The sequence below is a fragment of the Salvia splendens genome, chromosome 4, assembly GCF_004379255.2.
Source record: "Salvia splendens isolate huo1 chromosome 4, SspV2, whole genome shotgun sequence".
In the NCBI taxonomy this organism is placed as follows: domain Eukaryota; kingdom Viridiplantae; phylum Streptophyta; class Magnoliopsida; order Lamiales; family Lamiaceae; genus Salvia; species Salvia splendens.
The window spans coordinates 23,540,083-23,565,999 of record NC_056035.1 but is presented as its reverse complement, the minus strand read 5'-3'; the positions used below and the strand labels follow the sequence as shown (position 1 = coordinate 23,565,999).

At 37.8% G+C, this 25,917-nt stretch overlaps 1 long non-coding RNA gene across 3 annotated transcripts; it reads left to right on the top strand.

The window, feature by feature from the left end:
* The first annotated feature begins 4,026 nt into the window (after positions 1–4,026).
* Positions 4,027–6,944, top strand: LOC121800453. 3 transcript variants are annotated; one of them, XR_006050507.1, is made up of 4 exons: positions 4,027–4,150; positions 5,145–5,232; positions 6,297–6,397; positions 6,712–6,944. It is a non-coding gene; the product is annotated as an uncharacterized LOC121800453 (long non-coding RNA). The 3 variants fall into 3 exon arrangements; XR_006050508.1 differs by having other exon boundaries at positions 5,145–6,391; XR_006050506.1 differs by having other exon boundaries at positions 5,145–6,397.
* Positions 6,945–25,917: the final 18,973 nt, after the last annotated feature.

Below are 25,917 nucleotides of genomic sequence, written 5' to 3'. Positions count from 1 at the left end.
ACTCCGATGACTCCTAGCTCCCGTGCTCCATGCTTGCAAATGTAAAAGAAGACTGTGTAGTGACTGAGGTGATACTGGACCCGAAAAGCTCCCTTTTGCATGTATTCTCCTTGTTATTTATAGGATGATGTTGGGCCCAAATTCCTAGGTTAAGCCCATCCTATCTTGACATTTATGCCCTTGAGATGACATCTTTTCTTCTCTCTCCTGTGACTCATCTAGAATTTGTCTTAATAGAATTAAATCTATTCAAATCCATAGGATAAAAATAAAATAATATAAATATTATTCAAATCTATCTATGATCCATCTATGATTAAATCCATATAAATCTATAAGATAAGAATAAAATATTATATTATGACTATCCAAATCCAGCTAGAATTTATCTAGGATTAAATCCATATAAATTCATAGGATAATAATAAAGTATTATATTATCATTATCCAAATCCATCTAGAACTCATATATGAATAAATCCATATAAATTCATAGGATAAGAATAAAATAATATTATTATTATCTAAATCCAACTAGGATTCGTCTAGGGATAAATCCATAGGATATAGATAAAAATTAGATTGTCATTTTCCAATTTTAATTAGGATTCATTTTGGAATACAATCCATATAAATCCATACAAAAAAGAAAGAATCTAATTAATCCATGATTTAATTCATAATTAAATCTTATACAATATATAAAATCCACAAGATATATTCAAATCTTATTTCCAAATTAATCTTGAATTATTTCCAAAATTGAATCCAAGGATTAGAAAACCGTAATCAATTTTGGAAATCGAAGTCACTGAACAAGGCAATGCAACGTTGGACTCCCACTGCTCCGCAGCTGCTGCTGTCCATCTGCTCGTGAGGACGCACCTGGCGCTGCGTAGTCTCTACGTTGACAATGCTGCTGCGCCATCGCCCCCGAGCCAGATCACCGCTGCTGCCCGTAACTCCACCGGCGTCGCGCTGCTGCACGTTCGCCGCGGCTACTGCTGCTGCATCGTTCCTTATTCCCTGAACTGCCGCTGCCGTAATTCCGAATTGCCGACTCGGAATTTGATTCACTTAAGGCAAAACTTCACACAATTCAAACTTCACGCAATTCAAACAATTGAATTGAAACAAACCGAATGAATTCTTCCTTGTATCACCGCAATTGAATCCACATAATATAATATGTAATCAATCATTGTAGAAAGAATAATAATTTTGGAGTAAAATTCCACGAAACAAGAATTCAATCTTTGCGGCACTCATGAAGTCATGTATTAAACAATAACATGGAAGACTCAAAATTCTAAGTCCACATAATATAACTCCAAAAAGATTTGAGAATGAAACTATCATATTTCAGTCGTAACATCATGTTATAAAACAAATAAAACGACAAATATGCCACGAAACTCATGCGATCAAGCAATTCACATAACATGAAATTAATCCACATAATCAGAATCAAAAAATGGCTCTGATATCAATTGTTGGGGTTTCGTGCCCCTTGCACAGCGGAAGACTTTGTACAAAACAAATAAATCAAACAATTATCTATTTGACCGATTATGCGATTAATCAATTCACATATTAAATAGATAATTGCATGCTAGAACGCAAGTAATTCATGCTCAAAGAAATTAAATCCTAAACATGAATACTATGGTTTAGAGTTACCGATTTGATTCTGCAAAGAATTATCGATTGCTCGCGCCTTCTCCAAGATGATCTTCAATACTAGACCACGGATCTTCTGACTGGTTCCCGAGCTGTATCACAGTATCAGGGTGGGCTGATCTTATCAAAATACTAGGACTCGAATAAAGAAGACAGAAAAATTCCTCACGGAGGAGAAAATTTATGAAAAAATCGTCCCCTACTCTTTTAAGGAGTGGACGAAATTTTTCATAAAAATTCAAGTCTATTTTCTATCTCCTTTATTCTCCTATTTATAATAGTTACATAATGGGTCTAGTCAGGGATCTATGGAAGGTTTTGGATATGACCTCCCCAATTAGTTTTTTAATTATTAAATTGAACCCACAGTTTGATAAGTCAAAGTAGTGCATAATCAATATCGTATGTTCAATGCTAACGTATGTTGATTAAGAAATAGTTGTTTATCAAGACCTAGTCTTCCAGTACATAGCATGATGACATGTCTTGTTGTTAGATCCGTTCAGTGTTATACCACACCAATGTCATCTTATATCAGTAAGGCTTAGAAATAATCGGACTGACATTGCAACCTTTCGCGATAGGTAGCCAAAGCCTATCTAGGTTGTGAAATTCTTCTTTCTCTTTTGCAAAGCATTGCATAGAACTGACTGTGTTACCTTAAAGTGGACGACGCTCACAACCGGTCTACTAAGCAAAACACTTAGACTTTGTTTACTTCTTATGCATTTAAATGTTCATAAAACATCTTATAAATGCACAAGCAAACACAATGTAATAATGATGGTGATTCTATTTGTGCGTAACTGCTTGAATAATACCGAATCGGGTTAAAAGTGGATTGTAGAGGTTTTCGTATACAAGCAAGATTCTATTCGTGCTCATTCGTGCTCAAAACATGCTTTTCAGTATGACAAACCTAACAATAGCTAAGAAAGGGGGGATGATCGTAGTGCCCGGGAAGTAGAGGTGCCCACCGTTTTCGGTTCTGGCGGTTAACCGCTGACCTGGAACCGCCGGTTCCAATTTCAAACCGGAACCGTGACAATTTTTACGAACCAGAACCGTCGTATTTGGAACCGCGGGCCAGTTCCGGTTGAAGATTTTACGAACTGAAACCGTCACTGAACCGCCGGTTCCAGACAGTTCCGAACCGCCGGTTAACTGGCGGTTTCACAGTTCCGGCGAGGTATCTGAGGCGTCAGCCGTTGGCAGCTTTTTCAGGTGGTTTTTTTACAGGAACCGGAGGTTTTTTTTACCGGAACCGGCAAAAACCAGCTGTTAACCGTGAAACCGGTGGTTCCTCCGGTTTTACCCCAAAACCGCCGGTTTCGGCTGATTTTCAATTTTTTTTAATTCTGATTTTGAATTCAAATTGATCCATTTTCCTCTCATTTTTGAGATCTCCGGCGATCGGATCTACTAGCTTTTCGAATTGAGTGTCATCTTTGGGTGGTGGCGCCGCCCGCAGCCTCTTGCATTTTCTCTTCTCACTTCCTACACTGGACATAGCTAAGATTTAGCAAATAAAAGAATGATTGTGAAGGGAATGGAGGTTTGAAAAAGTGAAGAAGGTAAGTGTAGTTCAGAATCGGCTGAATTTAAGTTATGAAACGACTGTATTTATGGTGAGAAAGATGAGACGGGAATCGGTAATGTACCTTTTTAATGCGGTTATAACCGGAACAAGCGGTTTGGATTTGACTATTTGATTTGGATTTATGAAACAAGACAACTGTAATGCCCCAAAACCCACCTTAGACGGAAAAGTGAATTTCCGGTGCTGTAAATCGCCGAAATTAGGGTTTTCGGCGAATAAATTGAAATAAATAACAAAATAAATTCTGATAATTCAATAAATCATGGGATACCGAAATATAAGTCTTAAATAAGTGTTAGAAAGGATACGTGAGCAAAGAATTGAGTTTTAATGAGTTTTAGTACGTTTTTTAGAAAAGTCACCGATTAGGGTTTTTCGGCGAATTTGCCGAGAAATATTAGGAATTTCCATTGGAAGATAATTTATATGGAATCTAGAGATCAAAATAAGTATAATGTGATTAAGATTGAGCAAGAAATTAGAATTAAATCGGCGCTCGTATAGGAAACGCGACAGGAGGGCAAAATGGTCATTTCACATAAAAAATACACCAAATCTTGTAAAAAGTAAAATGATTAATTATTTCAGATATGTAATTGGTATTACACGTCCATCAAGTGGAGGAAATATGAAGAAAATTCTAGACTTGGTTAATTAATTAGAATGGTGCCACTTGTACACCTTATCTTCCATAAAATTTAATAATGAATTTTAGACTTATATAAACTACAAATAATATTATTCCTCTTCCTTCTACTTGAAAACTCTCGGCTCTCTCCCTCTTTGAAATACAAGAAAATTTTCTCTTCCATTCTTGATCATGTCTTGAAAAGAATTAAAGGAAAATCAAGTGTAAATGATAAAGTTAAGGTAAACCTTGTATTTTATGCTATTTCTACAACTTAAAGATGCAAGAAATATTGAGTTTAAATATTATATGATTTACGAAAATTTTGGGAATAACCATGCATGAAATAAATGTTTGTCATATTGATTTATATGTGATATTAGGATGATAGATATGCATTTTTGAAGGGTGTTTTAATTATATCTTGAGATGACCGAAAATTATTTATTATTGAATCTTGAGCATTTGATGTTATATAGAGTAAATGATTGTTGATTTATGGTTAATGGGATAATTAAACATAAATGGAAATAGAATTTGATACAAAAGTATGAGTCAGATTAACTCCTCTGTTTTTTAGCCCCATATTCTGAATTGTTTTGAATATTTAGGACTGTGAAAAGTTTGATTTATCAATTTTGAAAATAACTATAATGAGTCTAGAGGTTCTCTGAATTGTTTTGTAAATTTCGGAGTTCACTTACTATAAGTATAAATTTTTATAACAATACAGCTACAAACTGTCAAAATTCTGGTACACTAGCATATTTTGGTATGTGTTATCCGAAATATTCAGGGAATTTAAGGTGGATGAAAACTTGATTGCATAATTTCTAAATTAACTATAAGGTGTTTAGTTATTCTCTGAATTTTGTGATTAATTAGAAAGTACAAATACTATTTATAAAAATTGTGTAGAAACTATTGCCATAAACTGCTCGATTTTGGTAGTCTGTGGTGAAAGGAGAATATCTCTCGACCCATTAGGAATCGTTGCTTTGTAAACTAGACTTCCAAGGGTATTTGGAAATACTAAGTTACGCCTCTAAAGCCTTTTAAATGATTACATAACATTAACGAGAAAACAGTCTAATGTCGTGGATATATTAAAAGTAAATTGCTAGATCATGGAATTACTTTCATCTAGGATATTAGATGAGGATAAAAGGGGAGAGTTTAGCTTATAGTAATATTATTTCTCGATAAATTAATTTGTGTTATAATTCTATGAGGTAGCTACACCCAAATGTTAGCAAATGAAAGGAAAAAGGATCGGCGAAAGAAGAAATGTCGAATGGAAAGGTTTGGAAACAACATCATCCAGGTAGCATGCTCAACACTTAAATGGCCTAATTCTCTTGCGTATTTTTCCGTGATTAGTACGTGACTTATTGTCTAAATAATTTATGATTAATTATGTGATAAAATATTCAAGAAGTAAAATATAAGAATATGATGGATTGTTGATTGATTTGATAATGAAATATGTGAAAAGAGTATACGTTGAGGAGATGGAAATAAATGTGATTAAATGTGATGATGTCTGATCTATCTATCTGTGATGAGGTCTGATTTGTCTGTCTGTGTTGATGTATTATTATTTTAGTAGATTATGAGTAATTATGTGATAAAAGACTTATGAAGTAAAACATGAGAATATGGTGAATTATTGAATGATTTGGTAATGAAGTATGAAAATGGAAGAATATGATTGTGAATGTAAAGATGGTGAGATGTATACAAATAAGATTTACATGTGAAATTTGTCTGATCGATCTGTGTTGACGTCTGATCTGTCTGTATGGATTTGTTATGTTGGAAATCGTTGATGATAAAGTATACTTGTAAGTGCTTATGCCCCGTGCTTGAATGTGTTCTGTGGGTACAATTGGCATGCCATAGGACAGCAGCGCTGCATTATCTATGATCTCTCGTCTTCTGGATAACCGAAGCGAGGATCGTCTGTTATCTGATCTGTCTGATCTACACCCTATGGGTGGTCAGTTCCCGGGATTATCTGTCTACATCCGAAATGGATGGTCTGATTATCTGTCTGCACCCTAATTGGGTGGTCAGTGCGGAGTCCTCTCGAGGACAAAATCCGCGTCTGTATCTGATTCTGATCGTGATTCTGATTCTGATCTGGTCCGCGTACCCTAGTATGTCACTAAGCACATTAAGGGGCCATGTGTGAAATTATGTGATAATGTCAATCGAAATATTCGTGATGATATATGTGACAATGTGTATGGCAACATATGAGTTATAATATGAGATTATGTGAAACATCTGTTAAAATTTGATATGATAATATCTTATACGTGAAAATGGATTCTGTTACATGGTTCTGTTGAGTTTTTTCATAAATATTGAAAATCTGACTTGCAGATGTAGTTTATGACATATGTGAAGTTTTGTATTATTATACCCCTCTGATGACATAGTTTGGAAATTTGAAGTCGTGGACGGAGATTTGACTACTGGTACGGGTATGTTGATGCGTATGATGACGTCTGTGATTTGTCTATGTTAATGTATGGATATCATTTGGAATATTAGATGCTTCATATGAATGCTGATGACTGTTGATAAATTCTGGGTTTGATATTGCCTATTGTTGGGTTCTGGGTATGTGTTGGTCATAGAGGAGATGCTGCCCAATATATGTTAGAAATTAATAAGACAATAATAATATGATATAAGCGGTAATGGTTGATAAATAAAATAATAAGAATTTAAAAAATTTAAGTTGTATGATTATTGTTGTTAGAGTATTGTGGCTGAAGTGTTGAGTGTGCTACAGGTTAATTGGATCAGGGATTTCTTTGGATATTTCTTTCGTTTCTTTGCCAGCACTGCATCCACGGTGGGTCACTAATCACTGCTTGCGGCGTTTGTGTCCATTTCTATTAGATGTGGCATGTATAGTATTTGAACATTTGCAATAGCTTCCGCTGTGTTTGTAAATAGTGTTGGAACTTTTGTTGATAGGTTAATGAATTAAGTTTGGTTTTTAATTGACCATAATTTATGGCACCGTAATTGTGACATTTCCTATTCGACCGTTCGCCGATCGGGTAGGGGGTGTTACAAGTTGGTATCGGATCCTAGGTTTAGGTGTTCCTAGGCTCTTGGTGGGTTTGAAGTGTGTTTAGTAACATGCCACATAGGGTGTCGAGTCGTATTCGATATCAGTGACCTGATGCAGTGGCTACAGTATGTCAGTATAGAAGTTTGTCAAACGATTATTTGATAAAGTATAAAGTCTAAAGTTTATCAAAGTACGGGACAAGAATTCCCGTATGACCGAGAAATGTGGTTATATGGGACTGGCCACCCACATAACTCGAATCTCGATAGTGTCATTGTCGGACAAAAAAACAAACTAAAAATAAATAAATAAATAAATATGATGTCAGCTAAAAGAGTGTAAAGTATAAAATGATTAGTAAGTAAATTATTTGCTAATTATGATTTGAGATCTGATTTTGATATATGTGAACATGACAGTGATGTAGATAATAAATTAATATGGTCATATAAGTGTTGTGCCCTTGCTTATGCGTTAACATCGGGTATAGAAATTATTTATGATATATGATACATAGTGTCATTCTCTACAATATCTGGTGTGATGGGAGGAAATAATATGATGTGACGATTGGTGTGATGGGAGGATTTGATTGACCCCATGCGGGTGCATTTTTCTTTGTACGTATACCCGTGTTTATCGTTAAGCACACTTAGGCAAACAAGTGAAAATATGTGATAATGTGTATTAGCCTACGGATAACATATGTGTTCTGTGATCTGTAAATGTGTTGGTTATGGATAAGAATGGGATATATCCTTCGTATTTGATTTTAATAAATCGTATGGATATATGATGTTAAGTTTTATACGACGAAAGCGGGCTATCTAAATGTGAACATGTGAATTGATCGATACCTGATATGGATAAATATGTGTGCTCTAAATGAGCTATGCGTATGTGAAAATGAAGTGTATGAATATGTGACGTGAATGGAAGTATGAAATCTATATGGATTATATGAGTACTCGGAATCGGGCAATATGAAATATGATGTGATGTGATAGAGATATAAGCTAAGTAACTATACATGATATAAGATATGTGATACAAAATGTGGTAAGATTAGAATGTTAACTCCGTAAGAACTGTGTGCACTCGAAGACGAGCTAAATGATTATGGAAATTTAAATGAAGATTTAGATATGAAATGGAAAATTAAAATGGGTGCTCTAAGTGAGCTATAATATATATGAAATGATATGTCTAAAAATGTGAGTTGTAAATATATGAGTTTGAAATTGAACTATATGAGGAAAAAATGGTACTATGCTTGAAATTATGGAATCCAGGGAATCATATGCGTGTTTAAAAGAATGTGAAATGTATTGATGACCAATATATGATGGAATTCGAAAATGAATGTGATATTTGACATTATTGCGAATTGTGTTGATTATTTGGGAGATATTAGAATGCTGCTGTGGATGATTAATTTATTTGGATGCTTTGCCTTTGAATTTGAATATTGTTGGTTTTTGGGCATGCTCCATTTTTAGGGGAAAGGTTGCCCAATTTTTGTTAGAAACTAATGGAATAAATTAACTACGGAATTATAATAACAATAGATGATGACTGTAATAGAAACAATATCCAATATGTGATGAATCAAGGTGGAAGTATGTAGTATGATAAAAGGGTATGTAAATTGATATGATATAAGAGGACAACAAGAATAAGTTAACAATGAACTAGAATGGTGTAGGGGATAAATGAGTAATAAAAATGGTAGCATTGTCACGTGAATGCGAATGGGGAATCTGAATGTGAAAATGCTGATTATGTGATTTTATATGCTATTTGATGAATGATTATTGAAATATGAGCTATGGATTTCACATTGGAACTTATGCTGAAATCTGTCAGATAATAAAATGTAAAGAAGTATGCGATATAATTTGATAAGTATGCTTATGTATATTTTTGAATCTGTGACATGATGGAACTAATAATCTTAATATGATATATTAGGGTGAAATATGAACTTATGTGACATTATATGTGAAAGGTGGATTATGTGATTTTAAGTATGATTTTGTGGCTTGATGCGGAAAATGAGGATACGCTACGAATAGGAAATGACGTAATGCCATGAAATGACATAAGAGAAACCATGGCGCTTCAGGAGTAAGAAAATCTGATGGAATTTCGAGGACGAAATTCTATTTAGGGTGGATGAGTTGTAATGCCCCAAAACCCACCTTAGACGGAAAAGTGAATTTCCGGTGCTGTAAATCGCCGAAATTAGGGTTTTCGGCGAATAAATTGAAATAAATAACAAAATAAATTCTGATAATTCAATAAATCATGGGATACCGAAATATAAGTCTTAAATAAGTGTTAGAAAGGATACGTGAGCAAAGAATTGAGTTTTAATGAGTTTTAGTACGTTTTTGAGAAAAGTCACCGATTAGGGTTTTTCGGCGAATTTGCCGAGAAATATTAGGAATTTCCATTGGAAGATAATTTATATGGAATCTAGAGATCAAAATAAGTATAATGTGAGTAAGATTGAGCAAGAAATTAGAGAGTGATGGTGAAGACTTTTCCACCGATGACGAGGTCGGAAGCGAGGGCGCTCAACAATATCAATGACCGGGGGGGCGGTGAATGGCGAGCACGGCCGACCAAAAAGGTAAGTAAGGTAAGAGAACTACATGGGCTTTGATTCCTCAATAAAATTGTGGATAAGTAGGCAACTCAACTTAAATTTGAAAGTTTAACTTTGAAAATTTAAGTTGAGCTCAAGCCCTTTTCAATTTTTTCCTTTTTCTCCCCATTTTATGTTTTTTTATTTATGTTCCGACGACATTTGTAAATTATATCAAATTATTGTATATGTGTATATGTATTGTAAATTGTAATGTATCGTTGTTCGTTACAACTCAAATTCAATAAAATTGATATGTTTTTCACCTTATTCGTCTTATTTCAATTTAAATTATCCATTGTCTTGTTTCAATTTATTGTATAAGTCCAAATATCAAATTCAATAGAAAAAAAACCCGTCAAAACTGCCAAAACCGAACCAGAACCATGAGAACCGTCTGAAAACCGGCGGTTCGGAACCGGAACCGCTTGTTTTCGAACCAGAACCGGAACCGGAACCGGAACTGTAAAATAGCCTCACGGTTTGGTTCCGGTTCCACCTATCTCAAAACCGAAACCAGCGGTTCCGAACCGGAACCGCCGGTTTACGAACCTTGGGCACCTCTACCGAGAAGGATGGTGAGATGATTGCCACGAGAGTACCCACGGGTTGGAGAGTTTGCATTGATTATAGGATGTTAAATGCAGCCACAAGGAAAGATCACTTCCATTTGCTTTTTATTGATCAAATGCTTGATAGACTAGGGGATATGATTACTACTGTTTCTTGGATGGTTATTCTGGTTATAATCAAATTGCAATTGCTCCCGAGGATCAACATAAGTCTGCCTTTACTTGCCCGTATGGGATATATGTTTATAGGAAGATGTCGTTTGGCTTATGTAATGCTCTTGCTACTTTTCAAAGATGAATGATGGCCATTTTTCATGATTTAATTGAGAAGGTGATGGAGGTCTTTATGGATGATTTTTTTGTTTTTGGGAAGTCTTATGATCATTGTCTTGACAACTTGGCTAAGGTTTTGCAGAGATGTGTAGAAACTAACCTTGTTCTTAATTGGGAGAAATGTCATTTCATGGTAAAAGAAGGTATTGTTCTAGGTCACAAAGTATCTTCTGCAGGGATAAAAGTTGATAGAGCCAAGATTGCAACCAATGAGAAACTACCGCCTCCATCCAACGAGAATGTCGTGAGAAGTTTCTTGGGGCATGCAGGATTCTATAGGAGATTTATCAAGGATTTCTCGAAAATCTCAAAGTCTCTTTGTAAATTACTTGAAAAAGATGTGAAATTTAATTTTAGTTCTGACTGTTTGCAGGCTTTTGAGAACTTGAAAAAGGCTTTAGTGAGTGCCACCATTCTCATCACCCCCGATTGGAGCCAACCATTAGAAATCATGTGTGATGCAAGCGACATTGCCGTTGGTTTCGCCTTGGGGCAGAAGAGAGAAAAAATTTGAGTCATTTATCATGCTAGTAGAACTTTAGATTTTGCACACACTGATTATACGACACACAAGCTAATTATACGACCAAAGAATGGGAGATGCTTGCTATAGTTTATACTTTTGATAAATTTCGAGCTTATCTTGTTGGGACTCAGATCATTTTTTACACTGACCATGCAGCTATTAGGCACTTGTTTGCAAAGAAGGACGCAAAGCCAAGACTCATTCGGTGGATCCTACTACTTCAAGAATTCGATGTAGAGATAAGAGATAGAAAAGGATTTGAGAATTTAGTGGTGGATCACTTGTCTCGGTTGGAGTACCCGGTGGAGGGAGAAGATCTATCACGAGAAATCAATGAGTACTTCTCCGACGAGCATTTATTCTTCACCCAAGCCACTTTTCCATGGTATGCAGACATTGTTAATTATTTAGCAGTCAAGGTACACCCTCCCGATCTTACTCCTTATCAAAGGAAGAAATTTTATAGAGATGTTAGATCTTATTTTTGGGACGAGCCCTACTTGTTCAAAAGATGTGCAGATGCTATACTTAGGAGGTGTGTACCGCAAGAAGATTGGGCAACCATAGTTGAAAGATGCCACTTGTCGCCAACCGAAGGACACTTTGGTGTGCAAAGGACCACCATCAAAATCCTATAAAGTGGTTTCATTGGCCAACCATCTACCGTGACTCCGCCAGTTTTGTGCTCCAATGCAATGAATGCCAGCGCACAGGGGGAATATCTAAGAAGAAGGAGATGCCTATGAACACCATCATTGAGGTAGAATTTTTTGATGTATGGGGGATAGATTTTATGGGACCATTCTCAAAATCAGGGGAGTACCAATACATTTTACTTGCAATTGAATATGTGTCTAGATGGGTGGAAGCAATTCCTACCAAAACTAATGATTCTAAAGTTGTAACTGCCTTTGTGAGGAAAAATATTTTTATCAGGTTTGGTACACCCGGCGCTCTCATAAGCAATGGAGGATCTCACTTTAACAATAGGTGGCTAGACAACGTATTGGGCAAGTATGGAGTCAAGCATAGAATCACCTCACGTTACCACCCCCAAGCGAATGGGCTGACCGAGCTTGCCAGTAGGGAAATCAAGTCCGTCCTACAGAAAATAGTGAGCACTAATAGAAAGGATTGAGAACTGCGTTTGGATGATGCGTTGTAGGCATATCGTACCGCACACAAACCTCCTATAGGTATGTCTCCTTATCAATTAGTTTATGGGAAATCATGACATTTGCCTTTTAGTTGGAGTATAGGTCTTTTTGGGCAGTTAAGAAGTTGAATTAAGACTTCCAAAAGGCCGGCGAGGAGAAGCGCCTCTTCTTCAATGAGATGGACGAGTTTTGAATGGAAACATATGATACTTCGTCTACTTACAAGGAGAGGATGAAAGCCTACCACGATAGGATGATTAGCCCACGAGAGCTCACCCTGGGGGATGTAGTTTTGTTGCATAATTCAAGGCTCTCTTTTCCCTAGAAAGTTGAAGTCCAAATGGACCGGTCCCTACATGATCAAGAAATTCTATGATAGTGGGACGGTAGAGTTGCTAGCTCCGGATGGGACGTTGTTCCAAGCCAATGGCCACCGTGTGAAGAAATACTATAGCACGGACAAGGTGATGGAAGAGGAAGTGACACTTGAAGAACCTCCCAAGGAATAAAGAGGGGTAAAGTCAAGCTAATGACTTTAAAAGAGCGCTTGTTGGGAGGCAACCCAATGCTTTTTCCAGTTTTTAAGTTGTTTTTGTGTGATTTTCGTTTTTCTGCTATATTGGAATTTTTTTCGCAGGTACTGGATGTTAGGGTTTGTATACTAGAAATCACCTTTCGAGTGATAAAATACTGTAAAATTCTATATTTTATTTTCCAATTAATGCAACAGATTATTTTTGTCATAATGTTGTTATGTTTTACATTTAATGGATGTTTATGGCATATTTAAATGTATAAGAAACATAACAAAGTCTAAGTCTTTGTTTTAGTAGACCGGTTGTGGGCGTCGTTCACTTCAAGGTAACACAGTCAGATCTGAACAAAGAAAAATAAAAATTTCACAACCTAGACAGGCCTAGACTACTTATCGTGAAAGGTTGCAATGTCAGTCCGCATATTTCTAAGCCTTACTGAAATAAGATGACATTGGTGTAGTATATCACTGAATTGGATCTAACGGCAAGACGAGTCTTTATGCTATCTACTGAAAGACAAGGTCTTGATAATTAGTTTCTTAATCAATGTACGTTAGCATTGAGCATACGATATTGATCATGTACTACTTTGACTTACCAATAGGTGTAGGTTTTTCGTAACCCAAAGATCCTGGTATATTGGGTAGTGGTGATTAATATCTAGCGGTGCTAGGATTGCTATTATGTTGAATCGTGCGCGAGGTGGGTCTCGTTTGATAACATCCACAAGAGGAGCTCGAAACAAGGTTTTATTATTCGGAACCTAGCTAGTTGGAGTTTGATTACTCTATGAATAATGAATAAGTGTTTCTTGTTAAGTCCACTCTTGGAGTTAATAATATATTAATTAATTAAGTCCATAGCAGACATTAATTAATTAATAGATATTTCTATCTTAAGCACGGGAAATAAATAACAAACTAATGGAAACCCGGAATACTTGTAATTTCGGATTTGGATGGGCAGTGCAATATTACTTCTGTAGTGGCTGCTCGTAATATTCCAATATAAGCTTATATTAAATTGTGGGTTCAATTTAATTAGTAAAAAGCTAATTGGGGGAGGCCATATCCAAATTATTCCATAGATCCCTGACTAGGCCCAATATATGACTTAATATAAATAGGAGAATATAGGAGATAGAAAATACAAGATTTATTTTATAAAATTTTCGTCCCCCTCTCCTTTAAGCAGAGGGACGATTTTTGCTCTCCTCCATGAGCAGATTCCATCTTCTGTATTTAAGTCCTAGTACTCTTGTGAGATCTGCCCACACTGATATCAAATTACAGTCCGGGGACCAGTCAGAAGATCCGTGGTTTAGTACTCAAGATCTTCACGTGGAGAAGGCACGAGCTATCTTCGATTCTTCGGTGAATCAACGAGGTAAATTGGCTTACTCCATAGTAAACATGTTTTTGGTGTTGATTGCGCTGAAGCATGTTTAAATTCAAGTTATGAGCATGATACATGTGAGAATTACGCGTATAAAATTTGTCTAAATAATCTGCTAAATAGATCAGAATTATTATGTGATCCGTTTGAACGCACGCTTGCGTTGCCAATCCCTTCAATTGGTATCAGAGCCAGTCTTTGGCTCTGAATATTTAGATTTAAATTACGCGCAATTCATGTATGCATGTGTTGTTTGATTGCGAAGCATGTTCTTGGTGTTTTTGTTTATATTTTATGCATGATTAACTCAAGAACTATCGAATCAAAGAATTTCAATTTTTCGATTGTTCGAGACGTGCGATCCGTCGGCACTCGCGCCGAGACGGATCGCACCACGCGCGATCGAGAGAGGGTTGTCGATTGAGTGGGAGCCGAGGGTTAATGATCACGGGGAGACGCGCAGACGAACAAGGGCTCGTGCGCGCCACCGACCTAGACCAAACCCCACACGACACCCGCACCAAGGTCGACGCATGGTGGATGGCGCGGTGCGGCGGTTCGACTGAGAACACACCGAGACACCGAGACACCGAGCCCCAACCCTAGGCGGAAGGTCCCGACCGTCAGCACCAGACCAGGCCGAGAGCGACGCACCCCATGGCGCGACACTGGCTGAGCTAGTGGGAGCGGCGGATCGAGCCTGACCAAGACGGGCCATCGCGGCTGGCCGAGGGCAGCGCCACCGACGTGCGCGCTGCTGCCCGAGGATCGCGGTACTCGACGAGCCAGGGCACCTTGACGGAGTCAGCGACTGGCCGAGAGCGGCGACGCCTATGCTCGTCTCCTTGGCCGAGAGCTGCTGAGACACCGATGAGCCGGTGTGCAAGCCAAGCGGCCGAGAGCATGCGCACATCTGTGCGCTGCTTGCCGAGATGCAATGTACGTTGGATATTCATCGTTCATCGTTCGTGCAAACCTCGTGCGATGAGATATCGATGATGGATTATTTTAATGATTATTTAATTCATTAATTAAAGAATATCATTAAAATATTATTATTTAATGGAAATAAAATATTTTGGAAAGATTTCCCTAGATTTTAAGAATATTTGAATTATTGATTATATCTATGGAAATAAATAAAATTATTTTGATTCCTAGATGATATGGATAAGAATAATTTAATAGTTTCCTAATATTTATATATCTAGAATCCTAACAATGATAGATATATAGGAATACATTAAATAATACAATAACATAATTTCTCTTCCTTATCTTGAACATGGAAATAATTTGAATTTAATTTTTCAAGTTTAATTAAGATTTAAATAATTCGTTTATTTTAGAAGTATCTTATAGAAGACATGAATAAGAATTAAACTCCAGAATAATTAATTTATTAAACTAAGATAATAAAGATCGTGAAAAATATAATTATCCCGCCAATTAAATACCAACATAATTTAATTAAGCCTTTATCTGCCTTAAGGCTAAGGATGATTAAAGAAAAACCATAACAAAATATCTAAGCTATAATTACGAACTCAATGTTTGTATATGGTCTCCATCGATTGGTCTGCAATTTATGAAGCTAATTTCAAATATTATCGCCACCCATTATGTGGGGACAATAATCCTAAGAAATAGTAAGTTCATGAGGGCGGACTTCTCAAATATAAATAGTATGAACTGGAATGTGGTTTCCAATATTATTGCCACCCATTATGTGGGGACAATAATCCTAAGAAACTACGAGATTCAGGAGTTCACACAGTATTTATGAGATAGCTTGATTTTATTAGCAGCACATGAACATTGTTATTGGAGTGTGTTGTAGAAATAAGATATTGTAATGCTAAATCTGGTGGTCTTGCTTAGGCAACATTAGGCGGCCATGCCATTATGTGGTCTCTGGACTATTCGTCGGTGTTGTGACCAGTAAAATTGTAAAGTTTTAATGCGTATTGACCTCATATAGAGGGTACAAAATTTAAATTTTACAGTTGTAAGATTTTGAAAAGTTTTATGGTTAATCTACTCAAAATTCTTACATAAGTTTATGACAAATAGTAAATATTTTGTTTTGCAGTGTAAACTAAATCGTCAAGATGTCATTCAATCCTCTTTCTGCAATTCTCAAAGAAAACAAACTCGATGGCGAAAATTACATAGAAAGAAAACAAAATTTGGACATCATTCTCACAGCTGAAGAGTACAATTTTGTGCTCACAACCCCACGACCTCCAATGCCGACGGCCAACGCCTCGGCAGGAGTAAGAGATGCGCATAGACGGTGGCATAAGGAGAATGAGATGGCTAAGTACTACATGTTGGCTTCTATGTCTTCAGTACTCAAGCATCAGTATTCTGCCACGGCAGCTGCTACCGAGATCATGCAAAATCTCACAAATCTTTTTGGTACTCAGAATCGAACGACCAAGTCTCAGGCCTTTCGGAGTATCAAGACGAAGACCATGAAGGAAGGCACGTCTGTGCGGGACCATGTCCTCGAGATGATGGGCCACCTCAACCAAACTGAGGTTTTGGGAGGGACGATCGGTTCCGAGTCCCAATTAACAATTATCCTTCAGAGTCTTCCCCTAGTTTCCAGCAGTTCAAGCTCAACTTCGAGATGAATAAAAGGAACTACACCTTGGCAGAATTGTTGACTGAACTTCAGTCGGCAGAGGACCTTATGGTTCAGGCTAAGGTAGCTATGCTTAGTTTGGCGCATCATTCCTCTGGCTCTAAGCCTAGCGCGGGAAAGAAGAGAACGCCGAACCCAGTTGCGGCTAAGAGTGCTAATGGAAAGAAGAAGAGGAAGGCAAACAAGAAGCCTTCGGGGAAGTGTTTCAAGTGTGGAGAGAAGGGGCATTGGAAGCCAGAGTGTCCTAAAAAGGGCAAGGCTACAGGTATGCACCAAGCTCTGGTGGTCGAGTCATGTTTGACTTCGACATCTACTCATACTTGGGTCATAGACACTGGATCCACTAATCAATATTGTTTTGATCCTTACTTATTGCAGGTGACAAGACGGCTATATGATCGTGAGATCGAAGTCCAGCTAGGCGACGCTACAAAAGTGGCAGCCGTTGCAGTGGGAGACGTTTATTTACGTTTTAGTAGTGACAGATTTTTTATTTTGAAGAATGTTTTGTTGATACCTTCATTTAGAAGAAATTTAATTTCAGTTTCTAAATTAGTTTTTGATGGATATTCGATTTCTTTTAATGACAATTGTGTTATTAAGAAATATGGTTCTTATATCTGTTGTGGTATCATGGAAAACAATATGCACACAATCACATCTACACAGTTTAATAATCGCAACTCAAAACTCAATACAACATCAAAAATTTCAAAGAAAAGAAAAGCACCTTCAAGTTCAATGAACGAAACGTACTTATGGCACCATAGACTTGGTCATGCCAATGAAAGGAGGATCCATTCTCTTGTGGAACAAGACCTTATTAAAGGTCTAGAGAATGAACCTTTTCATAAGTGTGAATCATGCTTAGAAGGCAAGATGAACAAGAGGTCTTTTAAGACTAAGAGCAATAGGGCCAAGGAAGTACTTGAGCTCGTTCATACCGATATATGTGGGCCAATGTCAATAGAGGCAAGAGATGGTTTTCGATACTTCATCACTTTTATTGATGACTTCCTGAAATTCGGATATGTCTATTTGATGCGCCACAAGTCTGAATCTTTTGCCAAGTTCAAGGCATATGTGGAGACGTATCATGGAAAGAGTATCAAAAGCCTACGATCTGATCGCGGAGGCGAATACCTCAGTGCCGAGTTTTTGGACTACTTATCGGTGGCGGGAATTAAATCCCAACTTACCGCGCCGGGCACGCCCCAGCAGAACGGCGTGGCTGAAAGAAGGAATAGGACCTTGTTGAACATTGTCCGGTCGATGATGAGTTTTGCACTGCTACCTGTTTCAATTTGGGGACATACATTGCTTTCTGCAAGTCATATTTTAGACAACTTACCGTCAAAATCTGTACCTACTACTCCTTATGAGTTGTGGACTGTGCACAAGCCTAATCTAGCACATCTCAAGATTTGGGGTTGCCCAGCTCATGTATTGGAAAAGGATCCGACTAAGCTAGGATCAAGGATGGAGGTATGTGTGTTTATAGGGTATCCTAGAGGATCGAAAGCTTATGAATTATATAGTCTCCAAGACAAGAAAGTCATTGTGAGTACTCACGCGACATTCTTAGAGGAAGATTATATAATGAATCATAAACTCATCAGTGAAGTGGCTCTTGACGAGCTAACTTCTGTCACAAGTTCCATTAACCAAGAACCCGTACCTAGTGTACAAACAATTCCCGAAATTTCAACTTCTACTCCAATTATTATAGTGCCGCGCCGCAGTAGGAGGGTCTCTCATAAGCCCGATAGATACATTGGTTTGGGGGAATCTATGGATCTCTCCTCGGACAGCAATGTATTAGATCCCTGGAACTTTGCAGAGGCGCGGGCAGATGTCAATCATTGCGAATGGGTGAAAGCAATGGATTCGGAACTACAATCTATGATAGACAAAGACGTCTATGATTTGTCTGTCCTACCCGAACGTTTACTGCCATTGGGAGCAAGTGGATATACAAACGTAAACGTGGACCCGATGGATGAGTTAAAGTCTTTAAGGCAAGACTAGTGGCCAAGGGGTATACCAAAAGGGAAGGTATCGATCACTATGAAACCTTCTCCCCGGTGGCCATGCTCAAATCGATCTAGATACTGTTGTCTATTGCAACTTACATGGATTGAGATGTATGGTAGATGGGCGTTAAGACTGCGTTCTTGAACGGGAGTCTTGAGGAGACCATCTACATGGAACAACCCGAAGGATATGCCATGAAGGGCAAGGAACACATGGTCTGGAAGCTTAAGAAGTCCATTTATGGCCTCAAGCAAGCATCTAGGTCATGGAACTAGTGTTTCGATCAAACTATTCATAAGTTTGGATTTGAAAAGTGCCCAAATGAAAGTTGCGTTTATAAGAAGGTTGAAAAGAGGAATGTTGTGTTCTTGGTTTTGTATGTAGATGACATTCTTCTAATTGGAAACAATAAAAAGATGTTGTCATCAGTATGAACTTGGTTATCGAACCAGTTCGAGATGAAGGATATGGAAGACGCAGGACACATCCTCAGGATCAAGGTTTTTAGGAATCATGAAAAGAGGATGTTGTCATTATCTCAAGAACCCTACATCAATATTGTACTTAGTCACTTTAGCATGCAAGATGCCAAGAAAGCTTTCTTACCTTTTAGACATGGCATCCATCTATCTCAAGAGATGTGCCCCAAAACGACATCTGAGATAGAAGAGATGAGAAGGATTCCATATGCTTCGGCAGTTGGAAGTCTGATGTATGCTATGCTTTGTACAAGGCCTGATATTTGCTTTGCTGTTGGCATGGTGGCAAGATATCAGTCGAATCCGGGCCCCATTGGACTGTCGTAAAGAACATACTCAAGTACCTTAAACGGACTAAGGACTATGCTCTAGTTTTCAATGCAGACGAGCTCTGTCCTTTGGGATATACTGACTCAGATTTTCAATCTGATCAAGACTCGAGAAAATCTACTTCTGGATATGTGTTCACTTTAGGAGGTTGAGCCGTAATTTGGAAGAGTGTGAAACAGAAATGCATCGCGGACTCGACCATGGAAGCCGAGAATATGGCCGCTTCGGAGGCTGCAAAAGAGGTTGTATGGTTCAAGAACTTCCTTATGAATTTAGGTATGGTTACGAATCTGCCCAAGAGCATCACCATGTATTGTGACAATTCTGGTGTTGTGGCAAACTCAAAAGAACCAAGAGCTCACAAAGCGAGCAAACACATAGAAAGGAAGTATCATATCATTAGAGATATAGTGCAGAGAGGAGACATACAAGTGGTCAAGATTGCGTCAGAGAACAACTTGGCAGATCCTTTTACAAAGGCATTGGCGGTGAAACCGTTCGAACGCCATGTTGAAAGGATGGGGGTTCGACTCATTCAACACCTCAACTCGCTTTTCAGTATAAGTGGGAGAATTAGACGTGTGCACCTATATTTTGTATACTCGAAAGCTGTTTTGAGTATAAGTGGGAGATTGTTAGAGTTTGTATACTAGAAACACCTTTCGAGTGATAGAATACTGTAAAACTCTATATGTTATTTTCCAAAGGAATTAAATAGATTATTTTTATCATAATGTTGTTATGTTTTACATTTAATGGATGTTTATTGCATATTTAAATGTATAAGCAATGTAACAAAGTCTAAATCTTTGTTTAGTAGACCGGTTGTGGGCGTCGTCCACTCTAAGGTAACATGGTCAGTTCTGAACAAAGAAAAATATGAATTTCAAAACCTAGATAGGCCCAGACTACCGATCGTGAAAGGTTGCAATGTCAGTCCGCCTATTTCTAAGCCTTACTTAAATAAGATGACATTGGTGTGGTATAACACTGAATTGGAACTAACAGCAAGACAAGTCTTTATGCTATCTACTGAAAGACGAGGTCTTGATAATTAATTTCTTAATCAATGTACATTAGCATTGAGCATACGGTATTGATTATGCACTACTTTGACTTACCAAAAGGTGCGAGTTTTTCGCAGGGTTTGACTTGCCCTTCTTGGTGAGTTTTTTGGGTCCTCCATAGCTAAAAAGGGGTTGTCTCATTTCCTCTAATAAGCTTCTTTAATTCCTTTTGTTCTTTTGTAATTAATACTTGTTTTTATCTTGCAGGTGGATTAATAATTTGGCTGTCATACTGCTATCCATGCCATGGGCTCAGTGCCCCGGGCCCGACGGTCTGATCGGGTAGGGCCGCGGTGAGGATTCTTCCATAGATCCCTGACTAGGCTCAATATGTGACTTAATATAAATAGGAAAATAAAGGAGACAGAAAATACAAAATTTAATTTATAAAATTTTCGTCCCCCTCTCCTTCAAGTAGAGGGACGATTTTTGCTCTCCTCCATGAGCAGATTCCGTCTTCTTTATTTAAGTCCTAGTACTCTGGTAAGATCAGCCCACACTGATATCAGATTACAGTCCGGGAACCAGTCAGAAGATCTGTGGTTTAGTACTCAAGATCTTCACGTGGAGAAGGCGCGAGCTATCTTCTATTCTTCAACTAGGTAAATTGGCTTACTCCGTAGCAAACATGTTTTAGGTGTTGATTGAGCTAAAGCATGTTTAAATTCAAGTTATGAGCATGATACATGTGAGAATTACGCGAATAGAATTTTTCAAAATAATCTGCTAAATAGATCATAATTATTATGTGATTCGTTTGAACGCACACTTCCGCTGCCAACCCCTTCACTGGACTCTTCTCAGTGACCGTTGGCGCTTGCGCAGTGGCCCGCTGGGAACACACAGATCTGGACTCTGCCCAGCGACCGCTAGCAGTTCCGCAGCGGCCCACTTGCCGACCATAGTGTTCCAGCTGAGAAGTTTTCAATTTTTTCAAAATTTCGCTCGTCCAACCTCTACACGGAAAATTTCAAGGTATCTTTAATCGCTTTCTTAGTTTAGTCGCGTCCCTACCGCCTCTACAAATTTATTTTACACTTTGTTGTGAATAAGTTTGGGGGGATGAAGTGGTGGACCGTGAGCTTAGGTTTTTGTTTTTGGTTTTGAAAATTCTCGAAGGTGAATCATTGTCATGAACTTAGCATGAAGAACTTAGAAACACGCATGCTTAGGGACACATTAGACCGAGTTGCCTATGATATAAAGTTCTTTCATCATTGATTAAGTATGGCTTGACGTTTTGATTTGATGGTTTAGTAAAAAGGTGCATAATTAGTGAATTGCTTATTTGTCTTGAATCATGCTTATCCCTTGTGAGATTTGAGCCTTAATTTCTTTCATGTGTGATTTATCTGTATCCATGTATATGTTTATAGAACTTGCTCCTAGTCTGCCTAAGTTTACATAGTGTTTAAGTAGATTTATGATGATATTAGGCCATCTTTACATACCTACTTTTATATCTAAAATTTTGACCCTTTTCAAAAAATTCTCTATCCCTTTGGAGCCAATTTTGAGCCTTTAAGCCTATTCTTTGGAAGTCAAATCAATGGGGAAAATTCCTTGGTTTAGTATAGTTTTTTTTATCTTTTGTAAAGGAATTGGAGAGATAAGGGGAAATTGTGAAAAGTGAAAAGTAGTGTGCTTAAAGTTATAAAAGTGCATGTTGTGAAATAGAAAAATTCAAAAGTGTGTTTAATCTAGAAAGGATACCTATGATAGAAAAGAAAAAGAATGAAAGGTTGTGAAGAAAAGAAATATCAAAGGTTTGGGAATGTGAGTTGAAGGGGAAAAAATGATAAAAGTGTCTTGGGTTTATAAGAAAAGTGTAGTTTATTTTACTCTACTTGGGATTTTTATTATAGCCACTTTTAGCCAAATATTCCTCACCTACCAAAGAGCCTACGTTACAACCAAAAATAAAGACCTTTCGGAATTTTGATGCTTAATCACATCTAGTAGAGGAGGGATTAGACTTTGAGCAAGCCTATGATAAACTTTGCATGATGCATGATTTGGGTGCTTATACACACTACCTTATACACTTTGAGAGTGAGAGAGAACACTTCCCATCTTTGGAAGTTTGCCACATGTGAGTGCATGAATTCAAGGTGTTCCACGAGTTAGTAATGAGAGTGCACTAATAAGCCTTGCTTGATTTGATTGCAATACATGCTTGATCTAGTCCTTGTGCATTTCGTGCGTCTATTCTTGTGTCTTCTATGTTTTTTTCGAGGACAAACAAAAATGTAAGTTTGGGAGAGTTGATACGCTCAGATTTTGCACGGTTTTAAGGCCATCTTTTGGTCTGTTTTCCATGTCAAAGTTGCATTACATGTCCATTATTTGCATATTTTATCTATTTTGGTATTTTGACATGTTTTGTGAGAAATGTGCATATCTGAGCCTAAAAAGGGAGCCAAAACGCAAAGTTAGAAATCTGGAGATGTTCTGCATGTCCAGCGGTCCGCTGCAACACTGTGGGCGACTGCTGGCGCCCAACGACCGCTAAGCTAGTAGAGGCCCACTCCGGGAAAGTTGTGCATGAAGTCAAGACACGCCCAATGACCGCAGGAGGATGCGTGGCGACCACTACCGAGAGTCCAGAGAGTTACGGGATGATGGCTAGCTACCGCTGAAACAAGTGCAGCGGCCCGCCAGCCAAGAGACAGAAGCCTCGGAGCAACCCATAGCGACCGCTAGCCAAGGTGCAGAGGCCCGTTGGGAAATAGCGGTGAGCAGAATTTGCCCTACTTTCTCTCCAAGATTTACCATATTTTGCAACCATTTTCCTTATATGATGAGGGGTGATTTTCCTCCTATAAATAGCCCCCAAAGCTTCATAAAAAATAGATCTTCTCTTTGCCAAATATTTCTAGAGCTTAAAAGTTAGAGTGCTTCATTGTGCAAGGAGTTGAAGAAGGAATCAAGATCATCAAGGCTACAAGGATTCAACCATTGTGTTTTATTGCTTTAGTTCTTATGTTTTCATTGTCTTCCCTTCAACCTATATTTTTAGCTTATTCTATCATGTGTAACGAAACTCATAGGATTCTAGGGATATGTTAGTAACTTTTATTGGTTTATACAATTCCTATTTCTATTTAACATCCGTTTGTTCTTACTTTATTTCTTCCTTAAGTTAATGGATAATGCTTCACGCTTGAGTGACACATTCAGTGATGATTTAATATAACTTGCTACATAATCGTGAGAGGAGGTTGGCGAGTTAGATCCACTTAATAGACGATGCAATTAGCTTCCTTTAAAACAACATTGTTAATTGAGAGTGAGGACTGTGCTAGGGTGTTGTAGTTGGAATTTGTATAACCATAAATGTGAAAGCATATCCCTGGAAATTCCTTATCTCTATACTTTTAGCTCCGTGATTATTTGCAATTAGTTATTTCTTTGCTTTCAAAAGTTCTTTGTTTTCAAAAATCTCCAAACTTCCGGTTTTCTAAATAGTAATTGAGTTTTAGTAGAAGATAGACAGTCTGTGTTTGTTTTCCCCGTGATCGATATCCGGTACTAACCTTTAGCTATACTATTTCTACTCTGTATAATTTAACTCCAATATGAAGGAGGAAATTACAAATAAACCCATATACTATAGAAAGGAGGAAATTACAACTGGTGTGAAGAGGGCTCGAACTCGGCAGCTCATACAATAATGTCTAAGCTCCTTGCTTTTAGGACAAAGACTCTGGACTTCCTACTCTATATACTTGTTGGTATTTATAGTTCTAATAAAAAGTGCATCACCGATATACCGAAGATTCGGTATACCACGGTATACCGCGGTATAGGAAATCTAATATCGTTACCGTACTGTATCTTTCAGTACGGTATCATACCGTACTAAAAACTACGGTATACCGAAAATCAATATTTTCGGTATTTTTTTGGTAAGGTAAGTTCGATATTCCGGTATAATTCTCTACCCCTAATATAGACCACCATCAAGTGTGCCCTTGAGAATGATTTCCTTGGATACCTGATCTCTCACCAAACATAAAGAAGAGTGAAATTCAAAGAATGACATTGTTTTCTTTGGCAAACTGAGATATACTCAACATTTTTTTGGAAAATTGAGGCACATGAAGAAGATTATGTAAGAGTAAAGTCCTAGAGGCTGGATTAGAAGTAGACCTAAAGGTAGAATTACCAATATGAGCAATATGTATTCCATTACCATCACCTAAATGTAAGAGCTTACCTCCACTGTATTCTGTAGTTGCGTTCAGATTTGAGTAGTCATTGGAGATATGGTTTGTTGCTCCATAATCAGGATACCAAGATGATGTTGAAGATGCATCAGCTCAAAACTCAGAGGGAGGATGATGAGAAGAGGTGTTCTGAAACACCAACTGTCATCGGGTGTGTGCAACATGAACAATAGGGGTGTTGAAAAAATGAGACTGATTTGGTTGTGTTCTCTGCTAAGAAGGAGCATTATCATATCTATACCTACACTTATTAGTTGCATGACCTAGTTTTTGGCACAGTTGGCTGGTGAGCTTATTGTCTGCCACCTCCTCGGCCACCCCTTCCCCTGAAGCTAGAAGATCTCCCTCCATCGTTTCTACTGCTAAAGTTTCTTCCACCATCATCTCTAAAATTAGAATCTCTCATTTGGTTGATGGACTGAGCAAGATTTTGCTAAAGAGAGAGAACCATCAGAATTTGTGGTATTCAAGCTTGTGCCTTCTAGCATGGTCTCAAAGCTCAATAGGATTGAAGTAGCTTCCTGAAGTGAACAAGCCTCAGCTCTTGAGGTGATAGCCACTATCACTGGGTGATAATCAGTTCCCAACCCAGATAGGATATGCATGATATGATCATCTTGCAAAACTCTGCAACCTGCTGCACCAAGAAGATCACAACAAGTTTTTACTTTGTTGAGATATGCTCTCATGGACAAACCTTTCTTTTTAATGGTTTGAAGCTGCAGTTTATACTGCATGATTTTTTCTTTAGACTGGCTTGAAATATTTGCTTCCAAAGCTTCCCAAATGGCCTTGCTTGAGATTAGACCTACTGGTCGGACGTGGGAAAGGCGAGATTTGGATTGATCAAGTTATATAAAAGATAACTGATCGGATGGATCAGTTAGCAAATGTCGTTGCCACTTGATCAAGGTGTTTCTCGCTCTCGCTCACCACCAATGTAATTTATAACTCCCAAAC